This window comes from Equus quagga, chromosome 17, assembly GCF_021613505.1.
Source record: "Equus quagga isolate Etosha38 chromosome 17, UCLA_HA_Equagga_1.0, whole genome shotgun sequence".
NCBI classification, from domain to species: Eukaryota; Metazoa; Chordata; class Mammalia; order Perissodactyla; family Equidae; genus Equus; species Equus quagga.
The window spans coordinates 1,350,202-1,364,437 of NC_060283.1; the positions used below are offsets into that span (position 1 = coordinate 1,350,202).

At 60.2% G+C, this 14,236-nt stretch overlaps 1 protein-coding gene across 3 annotated transcripts in view; it reads left to right on the top strand.

The window, feature by feature from the left end:
• OSBPL5 (oxysterol binding protein like 5) overlaps positions 1 to 14,236 on the top strand; it is a 72,914-nt gene that overhangs the window by 11,073 nt on the left and 47,605 nt on the right. Inside the window, exon 1 of one of the 3 annotated variants that reach the window (XM_046643791.1) lies at positions 9,191 to 9,490. The exons of the other annotated variants lie outside the window; for them this stretch is intronic. The gene's annotated coding sequence lies outside the window, so the exon portion shown is untranslated. Of the gene's footprint in view, positions 1 to 9,190; positions 9,491 to 14,236 lie in introns of those variants that run through there. 3 annotated transcript variants of the gene reach the window in all.

Below are 14,236 nucleotides of genomic sequence, written 5' to 3' on the forward strand. Positions count from 1 at the left end.
ACTGGGGGCCACCAGCCCTGCTGGGGCGGCCCCCACCAGCTCCTGCTCCCGCCGTCTGCAAGCTGCAGCCCTGGCTGTCGTTCGGTTTTCACACTGCGGTTTAACGAATGACGGGAGGAGGACACAGCAAATGAGTGTCCTCTGCCCTGTTCATTATTTTTAAACTGTGTCTGCTTTCAGTTTATTTTTAAATCTCAAGAGCACAAGGAACATGCTGTTTGTGTCCGCGAGCCTGTTCCCCTCGATGTGGCCTTTCATCACTTCCTGGGCTGGCCCCAGTTGGCCTCCTGGGGCAGGAATAACCCTGGGGGACACATGGCCCTCCAGGACCCACTCCTTTAGACCACAGGGGGCTTTCTCTGCTGGGGGCAGCTCACCTCCCCCTTTAAGGACATTCCTGTGTTCAGTGGAAATCTTTCCAAGATGCATCGCACACACAATGCCTTGCAACCTTAAAGTATAAATGAGAAAGAATTTAATCCTTTTCCTGGTGACTTGGGTCATTGCAACAATTAATTGTAATAATGATTACCCTTTTATTGAAGGCTTTTTAAATGACTTGTCTCCTTTAGTCCTTAAAACAGCCCTGAGCAGTAGGCCCCAGTATCATCCCCGTCTTACAGATGGGAACACTAAGGCTCAGAGAGGGGAAGAAACCTGCCCAGAGTCACCCACCAGCATGTGACAGGGCCGGGGCTGGAACAGCTCGCCAGTGGGCTCCCACCTGATGCTGCTGCTGTGACACCCTGACGCCCTGGAGCACCACTGCCTTCCCCCCACAGGGCTGTTTGTTGATGTACTAAATGGCCCCAGACTCCTTTTCTTAAACTTCTTGGTGGAGGGGTTGTCAGTTACTTCCTTTTAAAAAAAAAAATCATTTCTGCTTCTAGTCCACTCTTACCTGGAAAAGCATATGATAAGGTTGTTAGAAATGTGTGCAAACCAAGAGCGAGTGGGTGCAGAAGGAGGACCTGAGATCCGTCTGTGGGTCATGAGTGAGAGCGCTGATGGGCTTGTGTTATGATGCTGGATTTAACTGCTAGAGGCTTTCTTCTTTCTGTGTTCTTGGCTGAGTTCTGCCTTCTCGTTCAAAGTCCAGTAGGGACCTTCATCTAGCAATAGCCAGTGGGTACCAAGCCCCCCCTGGAACCCAGACCTCCAGGGTACCATACAGGCATCTGCTCTGTTCCAGCTCAGGACAAGCCGCCAGGTGCCTGGCAGTGCCATTTCAGGTGTGGAACCTAGTCTTAGGAATGGTCTGGGTCTTGTCTGCCCAGCCAGCCGGCAGGCAGCTAGTCCAGAGGCCCCTCACGGGTCAGATGGTGGCGCTTCGGATAGATTGTAAGAAAAAGGAAGCGAAGGAGGGGGGAGCTGCAGGTGGACAGACCCAGGGGGGCAGGCAGGACGCCTGCTTCAAGTGGGCAGGACTCCAGCCTGGCCCCCAGGGATGCACCTGGATGGTGAAACCGTGCAGGAGAAGGAAGTGAGGATTGGCAGGGCAGTTTGCTGGGAGGGTGGGGCGGGGCGGGGGGCGAACCGTGACTGGGACCTGCGTCCGAGGGCTCGGGGCAGCTGGACGGCTGGGGTTTGGACCTGGGTGGTGGTTATAGTGTTTGTTTAGAAGAGCTCATTATGCAGATGTCCGGGTAGTTTTCTAAATTTCCATTTTATTTTCTATAAAAGTTTTTAAAAGAAGCCACTCTGGGCGGAACCCCGAGAAGGCATCAGCCTTGGCCACCAACGGACAGCCTTGGTGGCCACAGAGGCCTGGTCCCTGCCCTCAGTTGAAGGAAGCATGGGGCCCTCCCAGCCAAGACAGGGCCCACATTCTGAGCGGCTTCTGGCTTTTTCGGAATAGCTGCCAGCGCCCGCGGACCCGCTCTGTGGTGTGCTCTGTCCAGCACCGCCTGTCCCGTTATTTTAAAGCATGGTTCTTGACATCCACTCAGTTATTTTTACATAAGTTAATTTGTTTCTAAAAGAAACTTTAAAGGTCACTGTGGTTAAAAAGTCATCCTCACTTGTAATAAAGAGCAGCTAACTCGAAAGATACAGGAACAGAAAACACTGGCTACAGTGTAGCTGCTGGACGCTCTGCCTTGCCAGCTGGTTGTCTCAGCTGTAGCTTTGCGGCCCGGGCACCCTGCCTCCGCTACCTAGAGAGTGGTCGTGATGGAGCCGCGAGAAAGACCCAGTCTCTTCTGCCTTGACGTAATCAGGAGGCTGGAAAGAGAATTTAAGAGAGAGGAATTTTCTCATTGAGACCAATGATGAGTAATGCTGCCCTGTGTCACCTGGTGTCACCCACGTTTCGGGAAGCACAGGTGATATACTCCCTTGGAGTCTGGCTCTAGGGGTAGAGGGGGCTTGCGGGGCCCATTCCAGGGTCTTTGAGAGCCGGCCCATCTCTAGGAGCGGGCGGAGTGGGACAGAGAGCCTGCGCTTGGAGACTGCGAGGTGCCCCCAGTGATGGGGCCGCCCGGGTGCCCAGCAGTGTTGCTGTGTTGTCTGGAGACCCCACCCCAGGGGACAGGCGGTGTCTGCAGAGTTGTGGGCTGTTCTCTGAGGAGCAGCCGGAGTTCTCTGTTGGGTTCATGCTGGGACGGTGAGCTCAGCTGCATGGGGCCGGGAGGGGCGCGTGGGGCTTCACCCTCGGCCCCCTGGCTTCTTGTGGGGGGACAGGGCCAGGGGCTAGTTTGGATGTGCTCCAGACGGGGAACAGGGAAGATGGTCGTAGTTGAGCAAAGCAGCCGGGTCAGCTTTGGTCTGCCCAGTTCTCCCGCCGGCTGTGCAGAGCGCTCACTTTCCTCCTGTCTCAGTCATGCCCAGTGGCAGAGAGTCCTTCAGCCTCGTCCTTGGGGTGAAGGAAGGGAGCACCCACTTCCCTCTGGTTCAGGCCATTCTGGCTTCCAGCTCTGAACCCTGAGTGTGTGTGTCCTGGGGCGGCCGTAACAAAGGACCGCACACAGGGCCGCTTCAAACAACAGAAACTTATTCCCTCCCAGTTCTGGATGCCAGAAGTCCAAAATCGAGGGGTTGCAGGGCCGTGCTCCCTCTGGAAGCTCCAGGGGTGAGTCCTTCCTGTCTCCTCCAGCTTCTGGGGCTCCAGGTGTTCCTGGGCTTGTGGCCGCATCACTCCAGTCTCTGCCTCAGTCATCACATGGCCTGCTCTCTGAGTCTCTTTCTTTTCCCATAAGGACACAGTCATCGGATCAGGGCCCACCCTACTCCACTGTGACCTCCTCTTCACTTGACCCAGCATCCACAGCACCTTCTTTCCAAATAGGTTCACAGTCACAGGCCCTGGGAGTTAGGACTTGGATATATCTTTGGAGGCCACCATTCAACCCCCTGCACCCAGGGGGGAGTCACCCCGGTGGGCGTTGGCTGGAAGCTTGCTGTGGCTCCTGGAGAGGAGATGGTTAAGGGCCGGGCTCTGGCTGACTGGCGTGGTGGAAAGGAGAGGGAGTGGCATTCTGGGAAGATGAGGGTGACATCACAGACCCACTTTGTCTTCCCAGCAACACTGGGCTTGAGGCAGGTAGGGGGGCTGCCTCATTTTATAGATGAGACTGTTTAGGTCTCCAGAGAAGCAAGGAGCCACCTGCGTGCCCAGGCAGTCAGGGCCCAGCTGGGAATGGACCCCGGGTGTGACCGCTGGGGAGACTCCTCCCACAGGCAGGCATGCGTCCTGACTCCCCCCAGACTGGCATTGCTGCAGGGAGCTTTCGTGGCACAAACACCCGCTGGGCACAGGCCCCTGGCCCCGGAGCCCAGGGGGCGGGAGACCATGGTCCTCGGCCTCCTGGCTGCTGACCTGCCCCTGGGACATGAGCCCCTCATGGCCCATGGCTCCCTGAGTCCTGCCAAAGCGACCAGCCAGGCCTGGGCTCACTGGACGTGACCCACCGGGTTGTCCGCCCTCGTGCCTCCTGACAAGGCTCTCAGTGCCCCCAGGCCCTGAGGAGAGAAGCTGGGGACCACAGCTGTGATTGCATCACATATGTTTACCTGGGAACCAAAAATCATTCTTTAGAGAGCCGTCTAAAAGATAAAAGAGAAAAAAGGGCTTCTCCTTGCCCGAGGCCTTGGGCCTCGGGCTCCTACTCACTGCCTCTCTGCGTTGGGCGCGTCCCGGGCACACCCCTCCCCAGTCCTGCCACCCCCGGCTTCCCGGACCCCGGGCGCTGACAGTGCCCTCTCAGGAGGCCAGGGTGACACTAACGGGAGAACGGCTGCTGATTGGGTTCAGATCTGCTGCGTTTATGTGTCCATGTGTGTCTGTGTGCACGTGTACACGTGTGTGTGTACATGCGTGTCTTCGTGGCGTGTGTCTGGGGAAGGGTGGTGAGGGCTCAGTGTGGAAAAGCGAGTGCAGGACCTCACACAGGCGTGTGCCAGCCCTCAGCACTCAGAGCAAGCACACTCTGCAGTGCCCAGTGGCCAGTGTGCCCCAAGCTGCCTGGCTCCTGGCCAGGACAGTGACCGCCATTGACACATCAGTGAGAGGTGGGTGGCTTTGACGATCAAAGAGGCAGAAAGGGAGGAGAGGCTGCCCTTGCCTTGCGAGGACATCGCTGTGCACCAAGCAGGGACTGAGGGGCTCAGGCACCTGGCTCCTCGTCTTGTTCACTGGGCTGCCTCCCAGGAGGTTGCAGAGCCTGGGTGAGGCCGCGGTGCACACCTGGCAGAAGTGGGTCCAGGTGCCTCCTGCCGTTGGACCTTGAGCCATCCCCATGGTCTGCAAGGGCACCAAGGTTGGGGACTGGCCGTGCTGCAGCCTGACGGGTGGGGAGAACCGAGGAGCAGCGTTCTGTGGTGATGGTGGTGGTGATGGTGGTGGGGGAGGATGATGAGGGGCAGCCACAGTTGCAGGGCCTGCTGGAAGCCTCACCTGGCCAAGCTCACCATCGCAGCCCCTCTCCAGCCCGCCCAGTAGGGTGGGACGCTTGGAAGAGGTGGTCTCCGAGGGGGTGGGCACCCAGCCTTGCCTGGAAGCCGAGGGCAGCACTGGGGGCCCTGGCTCCTGCCCTCTGCCACCTGCCTGGCCTCGGGGTCTCTGGGGGGCTGTTGTTGACCTGCAGGGGTGCTGCTGTGATCACATACGCCCTGGAAAGCCAGGGAGCCGTGTCACAGAGCCAGAGCTCCTGACCTACTGCTCACTGGCAGGTGCCTCTGCGGTGGGCCGGGCAGGAGCCGGGCTGGGCAGATCACCAGAGGCTGGGCCCCTCGGCAATGGCCCCACGGCCCCTCTTCCTGCTTATTTTCCCAGCTGACCTGGTATCTTTGACCTTCCCCTGCTTGTGAAGGGCACCCTGGCCTCTCCTGTCGGAAGCCTCTGATCGAGCCGGCACCTTCCCCCGCTCACAGGCGCCTCCTTTGTTCTCCATCTTCTAGACTCTGAGCCCTGTTTGGGGAGATGGACCTCTGATGTGAGACTTCTCCCGTTGCTTTAAGGCTTTTACGAACGCTCCCTTTACCTCCAGGAGAAAGCTGTAAGCCTCTCCTTTTTCACTCTGTATCATGGAAAATGTCAAATATACAAGAGAGGACGGTGGACTGTTTGCGGCCCCTTGATGCCCTGCTGTCATCAAAGCCAGCCCCCCACGTGGCTGCGTCTCATCTGCCCGAACAGTGGCTTAAAATAGACCCCTGTGCTCGTCTCCGGGTCCCCACCCCTGACCTTTCCTCCTTTTGTCACTGGCCCTCATACCTGCCAGCAGGGAGCCATTGGGAGGGGCACCACCGGTAGAGCATGTGTCACGGGAGGGGCGGGGGCTCCCCGGGCTTCCTCCAGGTCTGTGCAGGGTCCCTAGGACAGGGTCCCGTGACTGTTCTCACACAGTGACCCTCATGCCAGCGTTGGAGGGCAGAAGGCCATGGGGAAGCTCCTGGAAGGTCACATGGACACCCTTCATGACCTTGACCTCCCAGTGGGGTCAATCCCACCCTCCCGAAAGATGCCCAGGAGACACTCCAGGCGCTGTATCACCCCTGCCTGGCAGAGACCAGGGTGGGCCTCTGGGGCGTGGGTCCCCAGCCTCTGCCTCCACCAGCGCCCCCCGGTATCCCCACTGTCTGTTCTGGGCCCCTCGGGGCTGCCCGAGGAGCGGCTCTAAAGGTGAAAAAGAGGTCACTTATGCAGTCAGCCCAGTCTGGTCCCTGAGCTCCTCATGTATACACATCCCAGTTGGTGGGACTCCCGGGAAGCATTCATTGGCGCCTACTGCTTGCTGACTGCTGGCTGGGCATGGGGGCCCAGGCAGGCCGGACCCCAGGCCTCTCTGCACTCCTCCAGCACCCTCAGGCCACCTGCCTCTTGCAAGATGGTCTTCTCCCAAGTCACCAGGCCCCCCAAAAGCTCCCTTCATCCCCCTGGGAGCAGAACATCTCTCACGTCTTACTCATTTTCAGCCTGCCCATGGCTGTGCTGGGTGCCTTTTCCGACAGTGATAGCGACACACTGGCTATGGAGACCCAGACGAGACCGAGAAGGCCCTTGTCACACATGCTCACCTACGCACACGCAGATGCTGCTATTTTCCCCAGCGAGGCCCTGCGAGCGTGCCGTGTTGCAGCCTGCTCTTGCAGCCTGCTCTGAGCTCCCTTCTGTTATAAACAGAGATCTCTGTCACCCTCTGCATGGCCACGACTAGCGTTCCCCCCCGCCCTGCAGCTCCCTTATTTACCTCCCTCCTACCTGTCGATGGGTGTCTTCAGTCCTATAAATAGCTCCGTGTGGTGCATCCTCCCCCACGTCTCTGCACAGATGTCGATTGCACAGGATTTTATTCCCCAATAGTAAATTCCCGGGAGTCGGATCATTGGCTTAAAGGGCGCATGCAGTCGACGTTTTGACTCATTCGCAAGCTGCCTTCCCTTCCCCCCTCCCTCTGTCCGCGGGGCCTGCTTCTCAGCCGTGCCAGCGCAGGGCTCTGTGCCAACGGGATGTCCGCCAGGCTGACCCACAGGGTACAAGAGGGGAGCCCAAAAGCAGAGAACTCCCCACCAAACCACAGGCCGTCGTTCTGTCTGTCACCCTGGGCCAGCTGAGGTCTGGTCTGCCCTGCCCAGGCAGCTTAGCCCACTCCCGTCACCTGGGAGCCCCGCTGGGTGCCGTGACCTCCTCCAGCGACAACATAAAGAAAGTGCCTGATGGACCACCAACCGTTCCAGAAGGTGGACAGGCCTGGGTTCCAGTTCAGACTTGGTCGGCCTCGTGCCCGCTCTGTGCCGCAGCCTTGGTCTCCTCGTCTGTAAAATGCACACTTTGCTCTAAATGATGCTCAGTTTTTGCTGGTTCGGGGTCTGAGGGCTCAAGTCTGTGATATCCCCTCCGTAAGTCGGCGCCTGATCACAGACCCCTGTCCCTGTCCCTCTCGGACGTGGCCCTTCCCAGCCTCGGGGTCCTGAGCCAGCGCCAGGCTGGAGTGAGATCGGACCCTCCCAGCCCCGCAGAAGCCGAGGCTGGGCCTGGCATGCAGGGGGTGGTGCTGGCCCGCCGGGAGGTTCCATGTAGGGGTGATGCCAAGCTGAGCACTGGGACGACCGCTGCCAGATCTGGTGGGGTGGGGGCCGCCTGTTAGGACCCAACCTCAAGGTGGGTGTCATAAAGCCAGTCCTGACCCAGGGGGACATGTTGGACCCAGGTCCAGCCCCCAGGCGCTCACTGCCCTCCCGTCGCTCTCAGTCTCATTTTTAGCTGTCACCTGCTGCTCCCGAGGGGCCAGTGGTGCTTCCTGCCTCAGGACTTGTCATTTCATGGTGCAACCAATGTGTCAGGGAACAGACTCAAAACCGATGGTTCCTGTTGGCGGTGTGCTTCAGAGCTTTGATCCTTTTTGTGGCTGAATAATATTCCATTGTGCGGACAGACCACAGCCGGCTTCCCCATCCATCGGCCCCCCTTTCGGCTGTTGTGGACATGCGTGCGTGTTGCTGTGTGGGCTCCCGGGGGCCCCTTGAGGCCCGGCCCCCCTGCCCCTGTTCTCCAGCTGCCCAGGCACAACCAGACTTAGTGGCAGCCTCTCGCGGTCTCCACTCTCCCCACCGGCACAGTCAGAGCCGAGCGCTGCAGGGCCCCATTGCGGACGTCCTGGGTGGCTTGTCTGGGTCCTTTCCACCCCATGCCCCCCAGGCTCATGCTCCCTGTGTGTGAAGTGGGCAGATGGTCAGTGCCCTTCCCACCTGCAGGGCTGCTGTGGGGCTCTCGGGTGTCCCCGGGGGAGGGAAAGTCCTGTCGCTCTTCCAGCCCGCCTCCTGCCAGGCCCTGGGGAAACTGAGGCAGGCAGAGACAAGTCCCCGCTCGGCAGACCTTATGATGGGGGCTTGGGGAGGAGACATGAAAGGAGAAATCATGTCGATGGATGTGCATTCCGACCTCTCCTCGCGGGAGGGGCTGGGTCCAGGTCTGACGTCTGCGAGAAGGTAGAGAAAGCTTTCCGGAAGGAGGTGGTCGGCGGCACCGCAAGGGCCCGGTGCATGTCATGCAGACGATTCTGGTTATTGCAGACCCCCGGTTGGTGGCGGAGGGTGACTGCAGAGCACAGACCTACAGGTGCCGTCCAGGAGAGGGGTGAAGAAGTCCTGTGGTGCCCCTCCCGGCCCCCCAGAGGGTTTGGGGTGCGGGTATCGGGTGCCAACAAGGAGAGGCCAGCCACAATGTCATGAGGCTGACCACCTCCTCTCCTCTCCCTCATCAGTCGAAGCTGCCTCCCCCAAGAAGCCTTCTGGGAATGCCCAGCCCCAGGAATGCCTCTCCTTTCCCTCTGCCAGGGTTTTTGTCTTGTCCTGGGGAAGCTGAGTACCCAGGGGGTGCTCAGGCTGCGGGGCTCAGGCTGGGGCAGGGACAGGGTGGGTGAGAGAACAGCTGGAGCCCAAGGGAGGGCAGGTGGGGCTCTGGACAGCCGGCCCTAGGCCCCAGGCAACCAGACCAGGCTCCCGTTCCCCAGATGTGTGCCGAGTTCCTCTGTGGGGACCGTGATGGGGCTGGCCCTGGGGTCCTGGGCTCCAGAGCAGGGGGAAGCCCTCAGCGTGGCCTCCGTGTCTCATGCGTCAGGCCGTTATCATGCTGACACTCGCTCACCAGGAAGCTGGGTGCCCTCGTGTGGGGTTTGTTCAGGCCGGGGCCGTGGGCTGGAGGGTCCAGTGAGCCTAGGGGGCTGGTGGCAGGGCCTGGGGGCCTGCAGACTGGTCACCACATCCTTGAAACGTCACCTACCTGGACTGTCCCCTTCATGGCAGGACGTGGAGAGACGGCCCGGTGCCAACCTGGTCCCGTCCAACTGGCAGGACCACTTTCTCTGCCAGACACTGACAGAACCAGTTTCCCCATAAACCACCAGGGAGGAGCAGGGGGAGGCCGTGCCTGCGGGCCGCCCACAGCCTGACATGGGGTCCCTGGGGGCTGCCACAGCTGGTTATCCCAGAAGGACCCAGAAGAGAGGGCTCCCACTTGCACCCAGCAGCTTCCCTCCCAGCTGGTCAGCGGGTGAGTACGGCCTCATGCTGGAGGCTGAGGGGAGGGGGTCCTGGAGCCATTCGAGACTCCAGGAATGGAAACCTGCAGGTTTGGGTTTCTGGAGAAACAGCGCACAGTAGGTGTTCAATGGACCAGGCTGCAAGAGTCAGCCATAGCTGGTTCTCACAGCCCCGTGCTGACCCACTGTGTGCAGGACCTGAGGGTGGTTCATCCACCCAGATGGGTCCTCAGACATGGGGGCACCGGGGGCTCAGCACTGCCTTCCCCAGGACAGCTGGTGGTCAGGGGACCAGCGCTAACCAGCCACGTGACCCTGGGCGAGTCACTCACTCGGGGACTCAGTTAGTGCATCTGTAGAATGGAGAGAAGGCAGGAGAACGGAGCACTTAAACTCTTGGGATCTGCTTTGCTTCCAAGACTTAGGATCCTCCAGGCCCTGGACAGGGTGGGAGGCAGATGGAGCGGGGGGTGCCTGCCGCCCACCTGCCGGCTCAGTCAGCGTTGGGGGCCGGGGGGCCGCGGTGCAGGGTGGGGTGGTGCGCACACGGGTGCAGTGCTGAGCAGGGTGGGGATTGGGACCCAGAGAGCAAGGAGGGAGTTGCCAGTTTGTCCAAGGATCCCCCCTTGACATCAGTGAAGCCGGGCCCCCTCCTGTCCCCTCTGTGCAGCTCATATGATGAAACCCCCTAAACCCGTGTCCTGAAGACCTGGGTGAGCCTTCCACCTCCACGTTGGGTAAGAAAGAGCTCGAGCCCTTCTGGAAGGTCTGGGCTGGACCGCGTGCTGGGTGGGAGGGTGTCTCCCCCAGTGCAGGTCCGCATGGGGGAAGCCGGCGCCCGGCCGTTCCCAGGAAAGCAAGACGCAGGGGCTTTCCCCGCTCCCGCACGTCGTCGGTCGAGAGAAGCGTCTGACGTCACCAGGAGCAGGGAGGACTCGGGGTGGCCTTCTGCCACTTACCGAGTCCCCGTAGGCTCCTGCTGAGCCGGACAGACTCAGCCAGGCCTCAAGGGGCCGAGAGGCACATGGGTCCCGAGGGCTCTGTTTCCGTCCAGCGTCGGGGGACAGAGCGGCTGGGCGGCCGTCCAGGGCTGGAGGGGCCCAGCCCCATCGGAAGCCCTGTTCCCTGCAGGGGAGGGATCAGGGTGGGTAGGAGAGGAGGCCTCACCCCCATTGGGGGGGCGAGACCAGGGAGCAGTTTTGTGGCGAATTGTCTGTTAAGTGGGGGCCTTGGATGCATTTTCTGTTGTGTGTTTTACATCGTTGGTTCTTGGTGTAAATTCAGTTATTTTGGCCCAGACATGTGATCGTTCTTCTCTCTACCTCAGCCCTCCTGGGGTCAGAGTGTAGACACCAAAATAAAGGCTCACTGGGAAGGGGGCGGCCGCCGGCCAGGCCACATGTGGGAGGGAAGGGAGCAGAGACCCGACGCCCAGCTTCCCACATCGTGGAGGTAAATCCCCCTGGGTGCACCCCCAGGCTGGATCTGGGACCACCCAGAGCATGATGCCCACATCCTGCAGCTGATGCGCCAGCCGAGCGAGGGCCCCACGTGTGCGGCTGACTTTCGAGCTTCTCATCTGTGGCCCCCGCGGACAGTGTTTGCAGTCACTCCGGTCGTCCCGGCTCTGTCACCTCTCAGCCTCGTCCTGCCGGAGGGTGTTGGTTTCAGTGGGTGCCTCCCCAGGAAAGAGGAGTCTGCCGTCTCCTCCCGCCGCAGTGCCCCGGCACTCCTGACGCATCAGGCCTGTCTCTTCAGGGCCGAGTGCCACAGACGGTCACAGTCCACACTGATCCGTGAGCCGGTCACGGCTGCTGTTCGAACCCTTTAGGAGCCTTTTCTCCCTCAGTCTCTGCAATAACCCTACGAGTGGGAACTACCGTTAGCCTGTTACAGACGAGGAAATCGAGGCACAGAGAAGTTGGGTGGCCAGTCTCCCCTAGGGCCTCCCACTTGTGACCTTTGTGCTCTCATCGAGGTCCCCTGAGCCGTTGCCAATGACTGTAGCCAGAAGAGAGAATAGCGGGATGTGCAGGTGTGTTGGTCAGGGTTCTCCTGTGTTTGTGTGTGTGTGTGTGTGTGTATGTGTGTATATGTGTGTATGTGTGTATTGTGGGTATGTGTGTGTATTATATGTGTCTGTGTGTGTGTATTGTGTGTATGTGTGTATATGTGCGTGTTGTGTGTATGTGTCTGTATGTGTGTGTATTGTGTGTATGTGTGTATGTGTGTGTATTATATGTCTGTGTCTGTGTGTGTGTGTCTGTGTCTGTGTGTGTGTATTGTGTGTGTGTGTGTGTGGAGAGAGCTTTACTATAAGGAATTGCCTCACACGGTTATGGAGGCTGAGAAGTCTGATGACCTCCCATTGGGGCAGCTGATGGTGTAGTTCAAGTCCAAACACCGGCAGGCTCAAGACTCAGGAGGGCAGATGTCTCAGTTTGGGTCCAAAGGCAGGAGGAAAGCCGATGTCCCAGTTCAGAAGCTGTCAGGCAGGAGGGATTTCCTCTTATTGCGGGAGGGTCAGCCTTTTCCTCTATCCATGTCTTCAACTGATTGGACGAGGCCCACCCACACCGCGGAGAGCAGTCTGCTTGACTCAGTCCACCAATCAGATGCTAATCTCATCCAGAAACACCCTCACACACACGCCCATAATCATGTTTGACCGAATGTCTGGGCCCCTCATGGCCCAGTCAGGTTGACGCAAAATTAGCCATCATACCAGGTGAAGCTCACAGGCCCTGAAGCTGGGCAGCCTGGGTGTGAATCCCACCACCCCCACTCAGCAACTGTGTTACCTTGGGCGGGTTTCTTCCCTTCTCTGTGCCTCGGTGCCCTCCTCCGTCCCTCTGGGATAATGACAGCACTTCCTGTGCAGGGGGTGAGGGTGGAGAGTGGGGCCGGAAGCAGAGCCCCTGAAACAGCCTGGGACGGAAACTCTGAGGGGTGACTTTGCTGTTTTTGTTGTCTGCGTCATTTTAGTCCTTGTCTGCAGGCCTCTCTGTACAGGCGACGGGCTGACCCCCTCAAGTCAGTGCCCCCAGCGTCCCACGTTCTGGGCTTAGTGTCTTCTGGCCTTGGTGACCCTTGACCCTTGGCAGGTGGAGTTGGGGAAGGATTGGTGGCTCTGGGGTGTCTGTCTCCAGCGGCCTCTGGTCCCCAGGGCCCTCTGGCGGGGGCTGGGCTCTGTGGCACCCACACTCCGTGGACCAGCCAGGATTGGACAGTGGACGGGCAGGGGGTGGGCCTGTCCCCTCACCTTGGGCCCTAGGCGCTGGGGCAACCTGGCCTTGCTGTCCCCTCAGCTCTGGACATGAGGGACTGCCCGGGGCTCCCCCAGATCCTGGGGGGGCCTGGGGTTGGAGGGGTGGGCAGTGGATACCTTCATGAGACCGCCTTGGTCTCAGAAACAAGGACCCACAGCCAGTCGTGCTCAGGCAGGGCCACGTTCGTGGGAGAAGGGACCCGGGGCGCCCCAGCCAGGAGGCCCTCAGTCACTGGCTTGATGCCGCAGTTGGGGGTCAGCGAGAACATTGGCCCCCCCAGGTCTAGGCTCCCCTGGGTCTTGGGTGCCCCTCTTTCTTTTTAGGGAGGACCCTGCAGCCAGGCCCAGGGCTCTGGAGGCCCCACACACCCTGGAGCACAGGACTAGAGGCTGTTAAGAGTGGGTCCTTCGAGACCAGGGCCTCATCTCCCCAACGTGGGCCCGGGCACGCCCCCCACGCAGCACCAAGCAGCCTGGGCCGGATGGGAGGGCACTTCAGATGACCTGCGACAGAGCCCCGGCGGTGGCGTGTGAGCGAGCGCACCTTTGCTCGGAGAGAGGGGTGGCTTGTCCTGGACGCAGAACCTGAGGGAGGGAGGAGGCCGAGGCTGCGTGGGCTGAGCTCCTGGCTGTCCATGAGGGGTTCTATGTGGGTTTCACGGCCCTCCTGCCAAGCCGTGCCTCAGTGTCCCTGGCCGGCAAACGGGGCAGGCCCCTCCCTGCAGGACCCACAGTGGGGCCAGCTGCGGTGTGGCTGGGGCCTGGATTCCCTGGGGTTGCCGTACCCCGCTCAGCTGGGACCTCGCCAGGGGGGTGGGCGGGGTGGGCATGATACAAAGAGGAGACACAGGGAGTCTTAGCTGCAGCCACACCCACGCATCCCACCACTGTGACCCCTGGGGAGACCTAAGCCCTTGGGGCCCCAGGGGTGTCCCCACCCGAGTTGTGGGAGTGCCACGTCACTGAGTCTCCTCGGGAGCTTCTGGGTGCTTTGAGGAGCGCCCCCAGTTCGTGGTCTGCCACTTTCAGCCGATGGTCCTCAGAAAGCCTCAAGGAGGAGGGCACTTGCTGCCTTTCCCGGGCTGTGGGCACGCGCCTCCACTTCCTCAGATGGCCGTGGTCTCAGGCCCCACCATGAGCCCCGCCTTGCCTGGAGCTCACCCCATCAGTCACCTGAGGGACGCAGCGGAGAGCTCAGCTGTGCATGCCCCTCCTGGGTGGCACCGCTCTCAAGTGGCACCACTCCCAGGTGGCACCACCCTGACCCTTTGCAGAGAGCATTCCTGTGGTTTGCCTCTTCCTGAGATGTGTGGAGAGGAACCCAGCAGTCTGACCAGAGAGGGCCCATCATCCCCTTCTTCCTTCTGAGGGCTCAACCTCTGTTGATACAGCCCAAGATGATGGCTGCTGTTCAGGGAACCTGGGCTAGGTTCTCCTCTACAGAGGGAGATCCTGGGAAGAGATGCTATGAGGTGGATCCTGCCTGTGC